This window comes from Chanos chanos, chromosome 11 (assembly GCF_902362185.1).
Source record: "Chanos chanos chromosome 11, fChaCha1.1, whole genome shotgun sequence".
Classification (NCBI taxonomy): Eukaryota; Metazoa; Chordata; class Actinopteri; order Gonorynchiformes; family Chanidae; genus Chanos; species Chanos chanos.
Genome location: NC_044505.1, coordinates 23312299 through 23333253, shown reverse-complemented (window position 1 = coordinate 23333253; position 20955 = coordinate 23312299). Strand labels below are relative to the sequence as shown.

At 38.3% G+C, this 20955-nt stretch overlaps 1 pseudogene; it reads left to right on the top strand.

Annotated features, from left to right (window-relative positions):
- Positions 1-260: 260 nt before the first annotated feature.
- LOC115823853 (tripartite motif-containing protein 35-like) lies at positions 261-3113 on the top strand (annotated as a pseudogene).
- The last annotated feature ends 17842 nt before the right edge of the window (positions 3114-20955 follow it).

The window sequence follows — 20955 nt, the reverse complement described above, 5'->3', positions numbered from 1 at the left end:
ATGTATCAATGCAGTAGTAGGATTTAAATGTCTGTGGGTGAGATCAATGAGAATATTGGAAATATTGTTGTATGACTACAGATGATACCATTCACATTTAGAGTGCTCAGAGGAGACTGAGACCATGTTTCCAAACTTTTGTTATAATCACAGGCAGACATACAGGTCCATTGTTGGTTAGTGGCATTTTAAGGTACAGGACTTTACAAGGCATGGTCACACAGGTTTTGTTCCATTGCTGAATGTGACGTAACATATTAATGGATAGAAATGTTCATGAATTCCAGGAGGAACTCAAGACTGCCCAGAAACCCTTACAGGAGCAGCTGAGGAGCTTTGAAAAAGTCAAAACAACATGTAGTAAAACAGCAGAGCATATTAAGGTGAGAATAATGAGTTACGATGAATTATTTTATTCGGTTATACTGTCATTTCCAACCCTGTGTCTAATGCTCCTCCATTCCCAGGTTCAAGCCCAACTCACAGAACGACAGATTAAGGAGGAGTTTGAGAAGTTTCACCAGTTTCTGTAGGATGAGCAGAGGAGCAGAAGAGTCAGATGATGAAGGAGAAGATTGAGGAGATGAGGAGAGAGATATCGGATCTGTCAGACACGATCACAGCCATAGAGGAGGAGTTAAGAGCTGAGGACATCCCATTTGTACAGGTCTGAAAGACATATACTCATGCAAACATACACTCAAACACACACACAGAGACACACAGACACAGACACAGACACACTCTTATGGTCATGTTTTGCTTCAGAGAAAACACTCTTGCTCACTATGGGAAGTAAATAAGATCAATCTCCATACTTTTATTTTCATATATATCTCTGGTCTCCAAACAGTTAGAGCTTTGTAACCTCTCATTGTTCTTTTCCTTTCCGTAATGAGCCTGTAATATATTTTCATAATTGAAGATTTTTAGCCCTCACCCTGGGGCAAAGAACAGGCCAGTTAACAGGATGTAGCTTTTGTCTCTCTTCACTGGTGACTCCACTGCAATGTCAGTGCTTGTAAGACAATACACAGATTTTTAGAAGAAGTCATGTGAATGCGATGCTTTGATTACTATAATTTCTGTCCTATAAGTTCATTTTATTATTTTAATGCTGATAGTAATCTGATGCACTGACTGTAAGTCGCTTTGGCTAAAAGCGTCTGCTAAATGCTAAATTGTAATCTCATTATTCTTTATGTGTGAACGCTGTCATTTCTCATGTGACTTAACCACTGCCTGGGTGATCTAGCTAAGAAGTTAAGGTAATTTACAGTGCAGTGTCAGTGTCATTTTGCTGAAATATTTGCTATGTTAACTTTATTGCCACCAAAAATGAGATGAGTGCAATTTTGGTCCAAATATAATTAATATAGCTCAGTGAATTTGTAGCCAGCTAGTGCGCGGTCTTGCTATAGCTAGCTAACTAGCAAATATGCCAACTAGCTTGTTTACAAATCAGGTTTGGGGGGCCCAGTATTACATTCTTTTGTAGGGCCCAATATTTCTAGCATCGCCCCTGCACTCCTATTTATCTCTGCTCTTCAAATCGTTTTTGCTTTTTAAACTTTCAGTGTTCTTTTCCTGTTTGTAATGAAGCTGAAATGTGTTTTGTTCATTGCTAATTTAATACTCACCGAAATGGGCTGGTTAGCTAGATGTAAAATATGTCCCATTTCATAGTTCAATAAATGTCAGTGCTCCTAAGACAAGGAGTCACGTAAATGCAGTACTTTCATTATTTTAATAGTTTTATTTAAGTTCATAGTCCTTTTATTGTTTTAATGATGACAATAATCTTATTATTTTTTGCGGTCAGTAGTCATTTATACCTGTTCAGTTATGTTTTCAGTAATATATCAAATTTGTTCTTGCTTTAGAACTTCCAGACAACAGTGAAAAGGTAAGCGGACTGGATGCTGTCTCTCTCTGCTCTCTGTGGTTCTGAACCCAAACCCAAAGCAGCACTGACTCCTGAATGTCATTCCAGAGCCCAGTGCACACTGCAGGATCCACAGATGGTTTCAGGAGCTCTGATCCATGTGGCAAAGCACCTGGGCAGCCTGAAGTTCAGAGTCTGGGAGAAGATGCAGGAGATTGTTCAATACAGTGAGTTTAAGATGACATTTAGTGAATTAAGATTCAGTTTACATTATTTGCTTTCTTGCGGAATGTTTTCTTTTCAAAGACACATACAGAAACACTCACTTATTGTCTTGCTCATCCTCTTAAATAGCCATATGTTTTTTTTTTTTAAATCAAATAAATTAATCACTTAATAAAACTCAATAAAATTACATGTCAGCCAAATGTGCAATACGCACACACAGCATTAATCATTTTTGAATCAGAGACTTCATGTAAAAGCTTGAGCTCTCAGCTTGAGGAGAGAAATGAAAAATGAAAACTTTAAAAAGCCAAATCTTTGCAAGTTTATGTATAATGATGAATGTGTGCATAGTAAAGATGAATCATAAAGTAAGACAAGAAAAGCTGACGACTCTCTAGTCTTTCAAATTCAGCCATACTCTTTCTCTATCCTTCTTCTCTCTTCAGCTCCTGTGATTCTGGATCCCAACACTGCGAACCCAGGGCTGTCGCTGTCTGAGGACCTGACGAGTGTGAGGCTTTGTGAGGAGAGACAGCAGCTCCCTGATAACCCAGAGAGATTTCATGACTTTCTCAGCGTGCTGGGCTCAGAGAGCCTCCGCTCTGGGACTCACTGCTGGGATGTTGAGGTTGGGGACAGTAAATAGAGGAGGCTGGGTGTGGTAACAGACTCTGTGGAGAGACGGGAACAGGCTTTCTTTAGCGGACTGTGGTGTTTGTGTCATCGCAACGGCAATTACAAATCACACTCCCCAGAACAGGCGCTTAAACCTTTCAGAGTCAGCGGCAAGCTGGAGAGGATCAGAGTGCTGTTGGACCTGGATGAAGGAAAGCTCTCATTTTTTGATGCAGTCAGTGACACACACTTACACACTTTCACACACACGTTTACTGAAAAGGTCTTTCCTTTCTTTGGCAACTTCTGTAGAGTGTCTCCTCTGAAGATCTTACAAGTGAAATCTTCTGTAACAGTGGAAAAGCACAGGGCTGATACCACGTAGTAATGTCAAGGTAACTTCATGTGATGAAATGTGAGTTTAAAACTTACAAAGGGGAAGATTAACATATCTAGAATATCTAAATTTAAATATAGACACCTGCAGTATGATGGTCACCTTTCAAACACAGCACTCAGCATGGACCATACATTTATTGTATGTATATTGACCATCTTCATCATCATTATCATCATACGCCATGGTAACGGCCGAGGCAGTCAGGTTAGGTACGAGCTATCTGGATGAGTTGATTGAATCCAGAAAATAAAGTAGGAAATTAATCTTTTAGCTTACTTTAGATGAACAGTTTACTTAAAACAATGATTTTTGTCTATGTTATGCAGGGGTTCCCATTGTTTTCTGTAAAGAAATGTATGTTCATTTAATGAATCAACAATCTTTATTTTAATTAAATGTATCTGATGAATCTTGGCAGAGTGCCTTTTCCTGAACTCTGTCAGCGTATGAAGTGAAGACATTGTCACTAGTCGTATTAGACTACATTTTCTGATTCTGCAGTTTTATGTGAAAATAATACATGGGAATACATGGGTGTCAGAGTATAAGAATAGTCCTAATCAAATGAACTGAGAGATCCAAAAGACAGAGGCCCCATCCCATCCTCCAGTTCTCTTCCTGTGTCATTAGAGACGTCATGTCAAAAGCAGTCAAGGGGTCACAGTACCAGAACTGGAACTAAAGAATTTTCAGGAACTAAAGGAGTTACAGAACACTCCAGAAAAGGATCTACACAGTTCCTGAATATGTTTGTGTTTGCGATCCTTCTGCAGCGCAATAACTGGGGTGGTTATGTAAATTAGAAGTATGTGATGCAAAAAAGTTGGTCTGTCTGTCTCAGACACTTGGATTATCATGGTCTTTCATTTTGTTGTAATCTTGGCTCTTTTTTTTAAATTTTCCTGGCACTACTGTGCAGTATGGTGCCTGCCCAGCTCAGCCGACTGCAACTTCATTTTCTGATACTTTTTCATTTAGTTTGGATGACTCAAGTCTCTCTCTCTCTCTCTGTATGTGTCTTCTTCTTGAATAGATAATCAGTAGACATAGCATCTCTGCACTGGTCCATTCTTTCACCACTGTTAGTGTGCTCTGCTCTCCCACTGGTTCCCACTCGCTTCTAAAACCGGTAATATTTTACCACTGTTTTTTCTCCCTTATGAAACACAGGTATTTAGAAATGGTCTCCTTGGTCAATCTGTGAAGCTTACTTTTGACCATGTTCAGTATTGAAAGCTCTGTAAATGACCTTCACAAATGACCTGTCACTCAGATTGGCGCTGTATCAATAACCATATACACCCAAAATTATATAAACATAACATTCTGTATTGTCTGGAAACTCACTCATGATTTGGTGGGAGTGTAAATGACCTTTACTTAGATTTTGTTCTTATGGTTTATTTAGTGTCTTTGTACATATGTGTACACATGTTATTTATATATTTGTACATACATTACTTATATATTTGTAAATACTTTATTTGCTAATTTCTTTCTCAATAAAAGTCTTTGTTCAACTGAGGTCATTTGGTTTATTAAACTTTCTTTTAAAAAATTCAGTCAGTAGTATGCTGAAGTAACAGATGTGACTCAGAAAAGAGTTTAACAAGCCAAAGAAACAAGGAAATTTTTTCTTGCCAAATAAGTTATCTGGTTGGCAGGGACCCACGGTTAGTTGAGTTTTGATGTCTACTGTGAATGACGTTAAATGAAATGACGTAAAATGTGAATGACGATACATTTAATGTATCGTTAAAGTTCCTATATTTTGCTGTTTGGAATCATTTAAATGTATATTTTTACAGGTTTAAATGAAAAGGTGATAATTGTGTGTGTGTTTGCGCGCGTAAGCCTGTAGGTAGTAATAAAACTTGACCATACATTACTAAATTATTGCTCATGCACTGCAATGAAAACATCATTTGACCAATTAATTAAATATTACATCCTTCAAATATTACAGCCTACAAATAAAACTAAATGCACACATTTCTGTTCTTTCTTATATATCATCTTTTACCATCGCTGCTATGTTACCACACTGAGACCATTGCTATTGGCTGTCTCACCGTGTAGCTTTGAGCATGATTGGTTAATCTAACTGTCATCCAGGAAACTGGCCATTGACAACTGTGCGCTCCTCTCGCCTGTCAAATTTGAAAACACTTCTGTTTGAGTGGGTGTGCTGCTGCTGGGCATCAGCACTGCTACTCGGTCGGTCTGCTAGTAATGGCTGTTATCTGGATTATTTTACACCTGCCTGCCAAAGTACTATTTTGAGCGAATTTTAGTTGTGGGTTGTCAACGGAGAATAAAAAACTGGAAGCCACGGGCTAGTGACACGAGAAAACAGACGAGCCGTATGAAAAGTGTAAAAGCTATCGGAGAGTAATTATGCCCATTAAGAGTTTTATTAACGGGTAACGGACATATTGCAACCTACAGAAGGTAAACACCCATGTGTGTGTATTTTTGTACTGCTTAATCAAGATGAAGTATGTTAAAGTGAGATGCTGATCGCGATTAGCGCGCAAGCGACATTAGCACATATTTCAATGTAGTAGCAGCTAATGTTACTGTGTGTTACCACAGTGAATTTGTCCTCTGCATTTAACCCATCCAACACACCAGTAGTGAACACACACACTCCCCATTCCTTGGGGAGCGGGTTAAGGGGTTAAGTGCCTTGCTCAAGGGCACACAGCCGTGGATGTTGGGCCTGGGAATCGAACCGGCAACCCTCCAGTCACAAGCCCCGTTCTCTAACCATTAGATCTGCCCTAAAACATTGTTTCCCATACCGGGAGTCGAACCGCTATGAGGGAGTAGAAGTCTTCCGCTCAGGTGTCGTGTCGTGTGGACTGTTGCCGCCAGCCAGCCTGTGTAATTCCTCTCACCATTTCCCTCGTCATGCATCGTCCAGTTCCTCAGTCTTCGCCCATGTTTCACATGACAGCTCAGGGATTTGTGACGGAAACGCATTTAACTGTTTTGGTACACTATTTTTATACTTGTTTTTTTCATATAGGCGGTTTAAATATTTGTTTTTCATTTAACAAAATTCATTATTTGCATTTAAAGTACTGTGTGTGTGTTTGTCATATTTACATTTCCTTAAGGTGTAATTTTAGTTTAAAAAGGGAAAAATAATTAAAAACATAATTCTTAGTGGGATTTAAAAAACTTCAAAGCTAGTAATTTCATGTCTTTTACACAGGTTAGCACGGCCAGCCACAGGTAAAAGTACCCAGGGCCCCGCCCATAGTACTACAACACCCTTTAGACACTTAATAATTACATAGCTACTGCACATGGGTCAGGTGCTACACTATCCTTTTATGTATGTGTTTCTTTCTGAGTAATTTTTCTATTACCTTTTCCAACACGGATAACTGCTAATGATAAGAAACTTGTTTACATTTAATACATCCGATGCATTAGATCAAGCATTGGAACAAGGTTTACAGGGGTGAAAGACACTCAACAGAGAGACAAGACCATCGTTAGTAAGTATCAACTACAGTAAAAAAAAAACAAGACAAGATATCAGTTTAAGCATGATTTCTAAACCTTACATTGAGATTGAGATATGTGGTATTAAGTATGATTTCTTAAGTATCATAAGTATCATGTCTTAAGTACACTGGTGATAGAAAAACTGAGTATCTTTTACTTTTCTCTGTCTTCTTCTGAGTTGGCACACTGAAAGGGGAATAGACTCTTTTCAAAGATATGTCATCATCATCATCATCATCATCATCAATCCTTCATTTAATTCTCAGGAGAACATTGAGGGAAAGTCCCTCATGACCCTCAGACATGTCATAACAGGGTAGACGCAGCTGCAGTTAATAAAATTATAAGATCGTTGGTTTGATTTTGGTGTACCAGCTGACAGTTTTTAAGCTACAACTGTGTTTACCTTGCTGTGATACATAATAATAATAACAACAACAATAATAATAATTATTATTATTTTTATAATTATTATTATTATTATTATTATTATTATTATTATTATTGCTGTGATACATCTGTGAAAAGTGTCTATTGTTGTGAATCCTCGTCTTCCTTCTTTTGGTGATTCACATTCCTCTGAGGGCAGTGCTGAGACATGTATCAGGTGCATGTTTTAATCTGTAAACATTAATAACTAGCACTCTCAGCGCTGACAGTGTCTCATCATGGCAAATGTTGGTACAGACAATTTAAATAAAGTTAGTTTAAGATTGTTTAAAGGAATAGTAAAAAATGAAATCCTATTTAGGGGCGTTTCAGTGAATCTTAGTGTGACCCTGGGCTGCCCTCCTCAGCCTGCTGCCACCGCGACCCGGTCCCGGATAAGCAGCAGACAATGGATGGATGGATGGATGGATGGATGGAGTGTTTGTCCAAGTATGGTACATTATCAGAACTATACGGACCTTCCAGGGGTCAGGAGAATATTATAAAAAAACAACATAAAACTGAATTGGAATATACAAGTTAAATAACAGCAGACCACAGCCCCCTCAGCTCAAGAGCATAATTTGTTGATTTCTCCACCTGTGTCAAAGGTGAAATCATGACCTTATCATGATAGTAACCCTAACAGACAAAACAGACACCTGGAGAAATGCCATTTTTAGTTTTTCAACTCCTCATGGAGAGCTCTGAAGAACCGTTTGTGAATAATTGGTTGATATTGTAAATTTACATCTGAATGCAGTAAATAAAAGTGTTTTAGAATCAAAAGTGGCGTATACATTATTTGTAATTAAGTTTCCAACCCCACTTTAACTGAAACACTGAAAATCTTGTAGATATATCAGTTTATTTTTTATTTCTTCAGTATGTTTTCAGTTGAAGATATTTCACAGTACTCTTAAAGCTTCTGCTTAATGAGAATTTGAGGAAACTTGTCTACTGTTATTTGGTATTTTAATTATTCAATGGCGTAGTCATTTAAGGTTTGTACTGTAATTCTGCAAAAACTGAATCATTAAATATTTAGATTGTGCTTCTACAGGTTTTTAATGTTACATATTTTAACATTAAATATAAACACAAACACATTAAATCTAAACACAAACAAGTTCAATTTTGAGATGATTTTAATCTTTTATACAGTATTTTTAGAGACGTTTTGTGTTGTCTTCCAAAATAAAACTGTTGTTTTACAATTCTGAGCATGTGTTAACAGTGTATTGAAGGTGTTTGATCGTAATAATTCAGGAAATAACTGTAAAATAACAGTGTTTCTCTGCAAAACCTTTAAAGGAACTTTCTGTACATTTATTGTTTTTTCACTTTATTTCAGTTAGGATATTTTACTTTAATTTTACGGTTTTGTTTAGCAGCCATTGTTGCCAGTCGTTTGAAAGTTCTTTCCGATTTTTTTTTTATTCACAGTGTGAGGCTTTATTCTGCCCATTTGTAGCAGTCTGTCTTTACGTAGTGATGAGTATCTGTCCGGGTGCTCCGGACATGCAGGTTAGGTGAATTTGAGACACTAAATTGCCCTTAAGTATGAATGTGTGCGTGAGTGAGTGAGTTTCTCTGTGTGTCTGCCCTGCGAAGGACCGGCGACCTGTCTAGGGTGTTTCCCCGCCTTTCGCTCTATGAGCGCTGGGACAGGCTCTAGCATCCCCGCGACCCTAATCAGGATAAGCGGCTTAGATAATGAGTCAGTGAGTGAGGAATGACAGTCACAGCCAGGAAGCAGTATGACTGCATATGCGAACAAACAAATCATTTACACGTTTTTATTCTTTCGTTAACGGTAAATGATTATCCCAGGACAAGCTGAACCCGAAGACTTGGATGACTTCAATCAAATCTAACCGAGTCAGAGTACACGTTAACCTGTTTAAAACCATTTAAATTCAGAACCGCTATCTGATAATGAACATTCTGTCCTGAATACACAGTCAAATTTAACCTAGACATGAAAGCAGCGGTTGTACATAAATTAATAATAATAATAATAATAATAAATCTATAGGCTACTGTAGAAGTTTGTTCACACTGCTGTGCCAAGTATGTTCTCGTAATAACCTCCCTTGTAATAGTTGGGCTGAATTATTTATTCGTAGTTTACGGATAATGCAAAGCCTTATATGCATAAGTTTGTCAATAACTAACTAACTAACTAAAATAAGTACATGCTCAGTTCTATGACACTACGCAGGTGCTGTAATTCTGAAACATTTGAAAAGTGCGTCTCTAAGTCAATACGTCGTCCTGCTCCAGGTAACTGTAGAATGTCCAGAATCAAACACTGCTCAGAGTTGTTCTCAACTTTGCCGAAAGCACACGCTTTTACGCTGCTCTCCAGATACCACGACCTTAAGATTTTCACCGAGACTTCAACTGAATATTAACATCTTCGACATCTTGCCGTTATACTTACAATTTAAAAGCAAAAAGGAAAAAAATCCATAGGAGTATTGAGATTTTCGCCTTCAGGCCCAATATTGGCCTGTTCGGGACTTGGCTTGCCCTCACAGAATTCATCGGCCACGTCGTTTTCTTAATTTACAGTTACAGCTACAGTTTTTGGAAAATCCGAAAAAAAACTATTCACATCTTCGCCTTTAGACCTATAACTGTTTAATTGGCTGCTGTTCGAATTCATCGGACTGATTGTCAGTCCTGTACCTTAGCTTTTACTTTATTAAAATAGTATTTTAACAATCTTCTTTATTTTCAGAATCCATAAGAGAGATTCTTGGTAAGTGATTTACACTTTCATTCGCCGTGCTTGGTAGTATTAATCTGATTTGATTAATCTGATTGTCCTAGCATTTCTGGCATCGACATACAACACCGGTTCTGATCCGTTTCACAAACTAGTCAGTAAGTAAATTTATTATTATTATTATTGTTATATTCCCTTATCTTCATATAACAAATTTGAAAAATGCTTTTATCAGATTGTAACGCTGCGACGTCATCACCTTATTAAATGTCACGCAGTCTCAATATTCAGTTGGTTATACCGTAATATCATATTATCGTGAGACTTTGTATGTGTCCATCCGTTCATTCGTTCATTCAATTGACAAAATATTCTGTAAATAAATATTCTAAAAATAAATAAATAAAATATTCTGTAAATATTATTATCATGACAATTATTATCATCGCTGTTAATTTGTTGTTGTTGTTGTTATGTTTGTTTATCACAACTCTTTCTATATTTATAAGGTGGCATTGCGTTAAAAAAATGGTTGCATATAACCTGATAACCTTCCTTTTTGGTTTGCGTGTATTTGTGTGCGTGTGTGTGTGGGTATTAGAGACCTCCTAACAGAAGGGCCCATACCTTCATTCTCCTAGCAAAAAGCCATAGGGCTTTTCTGTTAGGAGGTATACTGCTTTCTCCGCGTTAACTAACTGAGTTTTCGCTAAACCAGCTTTCTGAAATACCAGCCTGGAGACAGATCCAGTATTTCTGCAAGTAAGATTCGTTGATGCTGCGGCGCAATCACATTCGCATTTTCTCGTGGAAACGCATCTCTAGTTCAGTGCTGTTGTTTGACTGTAAAGATGCTAAAAATTTCATACAATATCCCCGTTCAAAAAAGGTCTCCCTCAGATACGTATCCACTGCACGGGACTTCTGTAATATCGGTCTTTAAAACTTTAACCCATATCCCTCATGAATCTTCACTAAGCTCACTTTAGCCATGACTTGTAACTGACTAGTAACTGACTAGACAACTACTGCAGGAGCTGTTCTCAATTTATAGTTGATTAGAATGCTCTAGAACATTGCAGAAATTACCAGGACCATTGGAATGGTATAGAAGCACTTGTTTATGTAATTTCCAGCCTGATTAAACCTATCGGTTAAATAAAAATGCATTATAAATCCACGTTTGGCATTGGTATGATTAATTGTGGGCTTAACTGTATGTATATGGTGTTGCTGAGCAGTGTTGTGTGTTGTTTCTGACAAACAATCTCTCTCTCTCTCTCTCTCTCTCTCTCTCTCCAGTATGAGTAACTGTAGTGTAACAGAGGAAGACTGTTTTGGTTTCGCTTCAGCTCTGGGACCAAACCTGAGAGAGCTGAATCTGAGTGGGCGTAAACTCGGAGACTCAGGAGTGAACATACTCTGTTGTCAACTGCAGAATCAGCACTGTAAACTGGAGAAACTGGAGTGAGTTGTGTTTTTATCAAAGAGAATTTTAAAATGACAGTGTGCAATGTCTGAATGAATCCTTGTGAATTCAGTGCATTATTTAGTGCTGTCTGGTGCAGAATCCCACATTTTAGTGTTGATGATGAAGGTTTTCATGTTCTATCACGCAAAACATTCAGAACACAAAAAACACACATCTCACTCTGATTCTTTTACTTTGGTCATCTATAAAATGAGAGAGCTATTTAATATAGGTCAAGGTTTCCATGTGGTAACATTGTGTGTGTTCTTTGGGCATCTATAAAGTGAGAGAGGCATTTAATATTTGTCAAGGAGGTTTCCATGTTTTGGAAACCTGCAAATTAATGACATACATTGTCACCATTATGGCCTTTGCCTGGTTACTCGAGTTAGGTACATTAACAGGCTAAATTGGGTGGAAACATTTGTATGTATCAGCTGAAGGTGGAGTAAATGTTGAAACACTTCGGAGTGGTATATTCATAGTCACTACAAACAGACTCTATGAACAGTGGGTTGTTACATTCTTCAGTTGTGCTGTATTACACTTTCTATGCAGCAGTTACCCACTAGACAATACATGACAACAAAGAATAGAGCAGGTACAGTCAAAAATCAATCATTTCTTTTTCGGTGTATGTCATGCAGTTGTTGTGTAATGTAATGGAGCCATGTAAAATGCTTTATCTCCCTCAATGGTGGGTCCCTCTGTGGCAGATGAATGGCAGTTGACTGAACGGGTGATACCTTATATGTGTGACTTGTTAATGAGTGAATCTCCATTAAGATTCTCCAGTAAGATTTAACTGTAACAAGGGGAGCTGAGTGTTTCATTCGATGTGAATGTTGTGTTAATGATGTTAAATATGTTAATGATAACTCATGAAGACAATGCTGAGAATATTTTGGATGATCAGTAGAAGTTGAAGGAAACTGAAAAGCTTTATGAGTTGGAGTTCAGTAATGGAGTATGAAGTGCTGCCTAGAGCAGCATATAACAATAATGACAACAAAACACTTGTAGACTATTACAGTTGTAGAGTGGGATTATAGGTTCCAAGTCTGTGTAACCCAATTCGTTAGCACCATGTGTGTCTGTAGAGGGAACCTTTTAAACCCTCTGTCTGCCCCTTAAAGTAGGGAGAGACTTTGTAGAACCACCTGATTCCATGTTATCAAAGGGATATCGTCTCTGTGGGAGATTCAACTAAGCAGAAATTGCTTCAGACATCTTAAATAAGACTCATATCATCAGTCAAGGATCTTGTGGATTGATTTGTGTCATAAATTGATAGGAAAAATGTTCATACACACGTTACAGTGTTTTTACACCACTACTCATATCTTGACCTAAAACATGAAGTTGTAAAGACAACACATATCTTTTTGGTCATTCATTCCAATTTGAGCTGATTTAGAACAATATCCAGACAAAATGGCAATCAAATGTCTTCATCTGTGAAAAGAGATACACTATGACATCGTCCTGTTTACTGATATATGTGTGTGGTGTTGCTGAGCAGTGTTGTTTCTGACAAACGATCTCTCTCTCTCTCTCTCTCTCTCTCTCTATCTCTCTATCTCTCTCTCTCTCTCTCTCTCTCCCTCTCTCTCTCTCTCTCTCTCTCTCTCTCTCTCTCTATCTCTCTCTCTCTCTCTCTCTCTCTCTCTCCCTCTCTCTCTCTCTCTCTCTCTCTCTCTCCCTCTCTCTCTCTCTCTCTCTCTCCCTCTCTCTCTCTCTCTCTCTCTCTCTCCAGTATGAGTAACTGTAGTATAACAGACGGAGGCTGTTTGGATTTCGCTTCAGCTCTGGGACCAAACCTGAGAGAGCTGAATCTGAGTGGGAATAAACTAGGAGACGCAGGAGTGAACATACTCTGTAATCTACTGGGCGATCCATCCTGTAAACTGGAGAAACTGGAGTAAGTTGTGTTTTTATCAAAGAGAAAATCAAATGACAGTGTGCAATGTCTGAATGAATCCTTGTGAATTCAGTGCATTATTTAGTGCTGTCTGGTGCAGAATCCCACATTTTAGTGTTGATGATGAAGGTTTTCATGTTCTATCACACAAAAAAACATTCAAAACACAAAAAAACATAATTCTTACCATGACTGCTTCTTTTACTTTGGTCATCTATAAAGTGAGAGAGCTATTTAATATATGTCAAGGTTTCCATGTTTTGGAAACCTGCAAATTAATGACATACATTGTCACCATTATGGCCTTTGCCTGATTACTCGAGTTAGGTACATTCACAGGCCGAATTGGGTTGAAACATTTGTATGTATCAGCTGAAGGTGGAGTAAATGTTGAAACACTTCGGAGTGGTATATTCATAGCCACTACAAACAGACTCTATGAACAGTGGGTTGTTACATTCTTCAGTTGTGCTGTATTACACTTTCCATATAGCAGTTACCCACTAGACAATACATGACAACAAAGAATAGAGCAGGTACAGTCAAAAATCAATCATTTCTTTTTCGGTGTATGTCATGCAGTTGTTGTGTAATGTAATGGAGCCATGTAAAATGCTTTATCTCCCTCAATGGTGGGTCCCTCTGTGGCAGATGAATGGCAGTTGACTGAACGGGTGATACCTTATATGTGTGACTTGTTAATGAGTGAATCTCCATTAAGATTCTCCAGTAAGATTTAACTGTAACAAGGGGAGCTGAGTGTTTCATTCGATGTGAATGTTGTGTTAATGATGTTAAATATGTTAATGATAACTCATGAAGACAATGCTGAGAATATTGTGGATGATCAGTAGAAGTTGAAGGAAACTGAAAAGCTTTATGAGTTGGAGTTCAGTAATGGAGTATGAAGTGCTGCCTAGAGCAGCATATAACAATAATGACAACAAGACACTTGTAGACTATTACAGTTGTAGAGTGGGATTATAGGTTCCAAGTCTGTGTAACCCAATTCGTTAGCACCATGTGTGTCTGTAGAGGGAACCTTGTAAACCCTCTGTCTGCCCCTTAAAGTAGGGAGAGACTTTGTAGAACCACCTGATTCCATGTTATCAAAGGGATATCGGCTCTATGGGAGATTCAACTAAGCAGAAATTGCTTCAGACATCTTAAATAAGACTCATATCATCAGTCAAGGATTTTGTGGATTGATGTGTGTCATAAATTGATAGGAAAAATGTTCATACACACGTTACAGTGTTTTTACACCACTACTCATATCTTGACCTTAAACATGACAGTTGTAAAGACAACACATATCTTTTTGGTCATTCATTCCAATTTGAGCTGATTTAGAACAATATCCAGACAAAATGGCAATCAAATGTCTTCATCTGTGAAAAGAGATACACTATGACATCGTCCTGTTTACTGATATATGTGTGTGGTGTTGCTGAGCAGTGTTGTTTCTGACAAACGATCTCTCTATCTCTCTCTCTCTCTCTTTCTCTCTCTCTCTCTCTCTCTCTCTCTCTCTCTCTCTCTGTCTCTCTCCAGTATGAGTAACTGTAGTATAACAGACGGAGGCTGTTTGGGTTTCACTTCAGCTCTGGGATCAAACCTGAGAGAACTGAATCTGAGTGGGAATGAACTAGGAGACGCAGGAGTGAACATACTCTATAATCTACTGGAGAATCCATACTGTAAACTGGAGAAACTGGAGGGAGTTGTGTTTTTATCGAAGAGCAATCTAAAATTATTTTAATGAAAAAATGGTGTTTTGGTGTTTTTGTGCATGTCTGTATGTGTATGTGTTTATGTGCTGGTGTGCTTCCTGTTTTAAAACTGTTCTTATACCTTCTCTCGCAAAATAGCTGGGTTTACTGTTAATTATTATTTGTCAAATGTAGTTCTAATTTTGTGACAGATAAATGAGGTAAATATGCAATACATTCATACACACACTTAGCAAAGTTTAGAAACCTCTACTAACATCTTGATGTAGAAATGACATATTTAAAGACTACACATGCCCAGGCAAATGCTAGGGGCGCCTTCCATCCATAGAAGCGCCTCAAATGAGGGAAGAAAAACAGTCTTATTGTGATCTCTGCTTATGAGGTACTAGGATCTGACTGATGCACTTATTGTAAGTTGCCTTGGCTAAAAGCCTCTGCCAAATACCAAATTGTAAAATTGTAAAAAAAAAAAAAAAATCAAAATTTTTACATTTCACTATTTTTTTATTAATACTGTTTCTTCTATTTTATGACAAGTTGACAATTTAGATCACAGGGTCCCACAAACACCCGCGCTCTCAAATCTTTTATGACAACATTTTAACTCACATTATTGATACAGTCATTGGCCTGCAGCCATAACAAATAAGTAACCTCTCTTGTCCGTGTGATCGGTCTAGACCTGGCTGTAAATAATAAAAATATGTCTATAATACAACATGTACGTATTGTGACATGCCATTTTTGTTATTTATTCCAATGAGAGAAAGTTGTTGTTTTATCTGGTTTATATGAAATTCATCAGAGATGTGATTCTGGAGTGTGATTTGTCTCACCATGGCCTGTTTGTATGAGTAATCAAAAATACTGTGTCCTCTTGTCACAGAAAGGGCAAAAGACAAAAAACAGGAGTTTTATTTTACAAAATGGCAGGTCAGACATACAGGCTGGATACCCAGGTTGAGCAGACACCAGGGGTGTGACAGTACTCCTCTTCAAACGCATGGCTACAAGACCAGACACCCTTGGGAACCTGAAGAACTAGTAGGGATTCAGGGAGACCAGGAGGACTGGGACACTCAGGAAGTACCCAGACTGACTCTTCAGAACTGGTGTGTAAGGAACTAAGGAGGACCAGGAGACTAAGGACGACCTCTGAAGAACTCCTGAGGCCCCAGGGGCCAGGGTGAAATCACAGAAAACCAGAGTCAATGTGAAGACTGTGGAGACAGTGGAAACGCTGACAGTGGCAGGACAGGATGGTGACAGGCGAGTCTGGAGGCAGCAGTTCTGATGGGACCTGAAGTTCTGGCGGTCTGGGTTGAGCTTGTGGCAATACTGGAGAGTCTGGTGAAGTGGTAGCCAGGTCCTCTGGAATAGGGACTGGAAGCCCGGTTCTGTTCATATTTCATACAAGACTACGGAAAAAGACTGTAATGTCGTGTTTTATCACTGGGTTTATTCTACTGCAGGAATGGGTTCAAGGGATTCATCATCGTCACAAACATATTGTGTTGGTTTCTGTGGGAGCCTGCATGGCATAATTAATTGTTTGAGATTAATTAAAGAGCTGACAACCAAAACGAACAAGCAAGCATTAAAGATGTTTAAAAAATGTCAATAAATAAATAACTCTAAGGGAACTTTAATAATGCTACTGGAAGCTTCAAAGAAGTAGTGATGCCTCTTACATTTCTTGCTGCACAGGACATACATGCCCATTATGAGCAACTTGGCTGTGTCTTGACTATTAAAGCGTTGTATGCTTACTGTAGAACCACCATCAGGGTCGATAAAGAGGATGAGGCCCACAGTTTTAGACTTTTACTAGGATAAACTACACTGTATTTCACAAATTGTTTAATTTTTATGGAGAGAGGAAAGGAGTCAGGTTTTAGTCCTGCTAGTAAGCAGGAAAGCTTGTGTTGTACACTCATTATAAACAACTAGGTGGTATACTGTCTGTGGCACCATCTGGTTTCTGTGGAAACAACATCAGAGCAGTTAGGGAGAGTGGAGGACACTGTTGTAGACTTTCACTGGGATGAACTGCACTGAGTCAGACAGAGTGTTTTATTTTGATGGAGAGAGGAAGGAGGTTAAGTCTAGTTAAGTCTAGAAGGTTTCTCTCCACTGTCTGTGTTAGTATTGTGAGAGCATAGGGCTGAATGAAGAGTGTGAGAATGCCATTCAGCACTTTACTGGGCTGGGTCTTCATAGAGCCTGTTCTCCATGTTGTAAGGTCGAAGATCTCTGTGGAGGGAATCTCTTCTGCATGGTGTAAGGTTAGCTAGGTCTCTGGGGGGTGGCCCAGGGATATCAGACACTCTGACAATTGCTAAAGTCCCAAAAGTGAAACAGCTGGTTTAGTTGGTGGGACAATGTGAAACAGAGACAAGCAGAGATAGGGAATCTGATCTTTGTGACAGATGGACCAGATGCAAGAACCAGATGTTCTGTTTTAGGGACTGGTCTGCTGGAAAGATGAACCCTGATGTTTGACTTTTTTTCTGAAGATGTCTATTCCAAATCTCTCTCTCTCTCTCTCTCTCTCTCTCCCTCTCTCTCTCTCTTTCTCTAGTCTGTGTTGGTGCCGAATAACCCTAACCTTAACCCAAAAAAATGTTTTGACACTTTTTGTTTTATCAGCAACAGCAATATACTTTAGAAAAACGCTCTCCTAGTGGGGACCAGCGTTTTGGTCCCCACAAGGAATTTGTCAGATTATGCTATCTTACTGGGGACTTTCGGTCCCCAGAAAGACATTAATACACACGCTGTTATTAGTGCTGTTAAGGAAGTGTTGTAGATGGTTGAGATACATGTTATAAATAATAATGTTGTTTTGTTTCAGGTTACGCCCTTTTGACCATATATTAAAGAGGAAGTGAACTCATTACTCCGGACAGGTCATCAGCAGCTGGCTCACTGATTGGCATTACATTAGATTAATAAACCGGACAGAAATGGGACGTGCAGTAACTGAGGGTGGGGGGTGGGGCTAGTGAGGTTGAGTGGAGTGGATCTGTACTGGCCACAGCGGAACAGTCATGGAGATGAACTGGAGGCTCGCTGATGACTGTAAACTGGAGAAAAACACTTGGACTCTCCACAATACGGTACAGAACCTAACGATGTGAGACAGCTCAGTGAGACACCAACGTGACTCTTATTGATACACACCCAATACGTGGCCTGCCTCTCACAGACATCCAGTCAGTGCTAGGACTATGAGGAGTGGAATGTAACCACACACACACACACACACACACACACACACAACAACAACAACAATCTCACATGACATCATTGATCATTCACTGTCTACCACAGAAATATAATACATGTGCCCTTTTCTCAACTTGGAGACTCATCTGATCAGTGAGGTTTAGTGACAGTCATTTAAAAGAATCTCAGTTTAACCCTGTACTGCGGTCAAAAATGGACAGCTCTGAGATTGAATGGAGAATGTATAAACTGAGCGTTTTACTGCAATGTTTGAACTAGTGCAACATGGGCTGTTGGGTTCCCTCTCTGTGTTTCTCTAGCTTGCTCTCTCTCTCTCTCTCTCTCTCTCTCTCTCTCTCTCTCTCTCTCTCTCTCTCTCTCTCTCTCTCTCTCTCTGACTCGGCTCCAGTGTCAGCCCTGCTGAAGCCAGTTAGCAACCATAAGTACCAGGTGGGACCAAGCTATGAAGAGGGTGGTCCAAGACGGCGCTCTTCTTCCTACTGCAAACGCGCCGGCACCTTGCAGATACAGACAGTTTTACCTGACGCTCACTATTCTTTTCTGAAGGGACGCTCAAACTTTCTACACTGTGTGGTGTGGATCTTATTCATAATTTTTTCTTATCCATGATTTTTTCTTCTTATTGCACTTTAAAATCATAAACTAGTTTTAATTTAATTACGGATTACTGTGGCCAACACCTTTTGACGTTTTTATGTATTGGTTTGGTTGGCGACTAGTGTTCTTTTTGAAATTTGTTTTGTATGGTCATACCCCTGTGAAGGCAGAGCCCCTAGACTATCATTTTAGCCCCTTGTTTGTCCTTTTAGTATCTGTGTTTTATTCATTTTACTTGCATATTTTACAACTTCTTATCTGTAATAAAAGCACCTTTTTATTGTGTGTGTCTGGGTCTTGTTCTGGTTGTTGTCTCAGAGGTACCGGTAACCTAAACATGGGGGGGTAAGAGCAACTATACTACACTCTAGTTGTGCACCCCCCTCTCATTTTGTGACACTGCTACTACAGCACCCTAATAATCCTGAGCGTGACTCCCCATAAGCTGAGACAAAAGAAAAAGGAGATGATTATTTTGGTGTGAACGTATAGCAGGAAAATTCTTCTGTTTGAATCCAGGCCATAGTGACCTGCCTGAAAACACTCCACATTCACCTGCCATTCTGTGTTCCTGTGTCTCCCGTTATACTGTATATGATCAAGACTAGTATGCTGTCTGAATACTAGGCCTAAATGTCAGATTAATGGTCATTTTTTATCTGATCCTTACTGACAGGTCATGTTGTTATTTGATTATTACTGACAGGTCATATTGGTATTTGATTATTACTGACAGGTCATATTGTTATTTGATTATTACAGACAGGTCATATTGGTATTTGATTATTACTGACAGGTCATATTGTTATTTGATTATTACAGACAGGTCATATTGTTATTTGATTATTACTGACAGGTCATATTGTTATTTGATTATTACAGACAGGTCATATTGGTATTTGATTATTACTGACAGGTCATATTGTTATTTGATTATTACTGACAGGTCATATTGTTATTTGATTATTACAGACAGGTCATATTGTTATTTGATTATTACTGACAGGTCATATTGTTATTTGATTATTACAGACAGGTCATATTGGTATTTGATTATTACTGACAGGTCATATTGTTATTTGATTATTACAGACAGGTCATATTGTTATTTGATTATTACAGACAGGTCATATTGTTATTTGATTATTACAGACAGGTCATATTGTTATTTGATTATTACTGACAGGTCATATTGGTATTTGATTATTACTGACAGGTCATATTGTTATTTGATTATTACTGACAGGTCATATTGGTATTTGATTATTACTGACAGGTCATATTGTTATTTGATTATTACAGACAGGTCATATTGTTATTTGATTATTACTGACAGGTCATATTGTTATTTGATTATTACAGACAGGTCATATTGTTATTTGATTATTACTGACAGGTCATATTGTTATTTGATTATTACAGACAGGTCATATTGGTATTTGATTATTACTGACAGGTCATATTGTTATTTGATTATTACTGACAGGTCATATTGTTATTTGATTATTACTGACAGGTCATATTGGTATTTGATTATTACAGACAGGTCATATTGTTATTTGATTATTACTGACAGGTCATATTGTTATTTGATTATTACTGACAGGTCATATTGGTATTTGATTATTACTGACAGGTCATATTGGTATTTGATTATTACAGACAGGTCATATTGTTATTTGATTATTACTGACAGGTCATATTGTTATTTGATTATTACTGACAGGTCATATTGTTATTTGATTATTACTGACAGGTCATATTGGTATTTGATTATTACTGACAGGTCATATTGTTATTTGATTATTACTGACAGGTCATATTGTTATTTGATTATTACTGACAGGTCATATTGTGGGCCAAGAGAAGGGCACAGAGACACGAGTGGCAGTGCAGAATTTTGGTGTTTATTGAAGAAAGTATCTCTTCACTGAAAAAAGCATTTCAATGGTGGAAATGGAAAATGGAAATGGAAAATCCGTTAAACCATGGGAAAGCGAAAGTGAAACAAAACAAATTGAAAAACAAAATTATTCTGTTCAAATAATGATAAGCAAAGTCTGCTCTGGCCTCTGTCTGTAAAGAGGTCTAAAAACAACAGAAACAACTTTACCCCTCTTAGCAGCATAGACGTACCAGTGCTCCGATACACTGACAGCTGACAGACACAG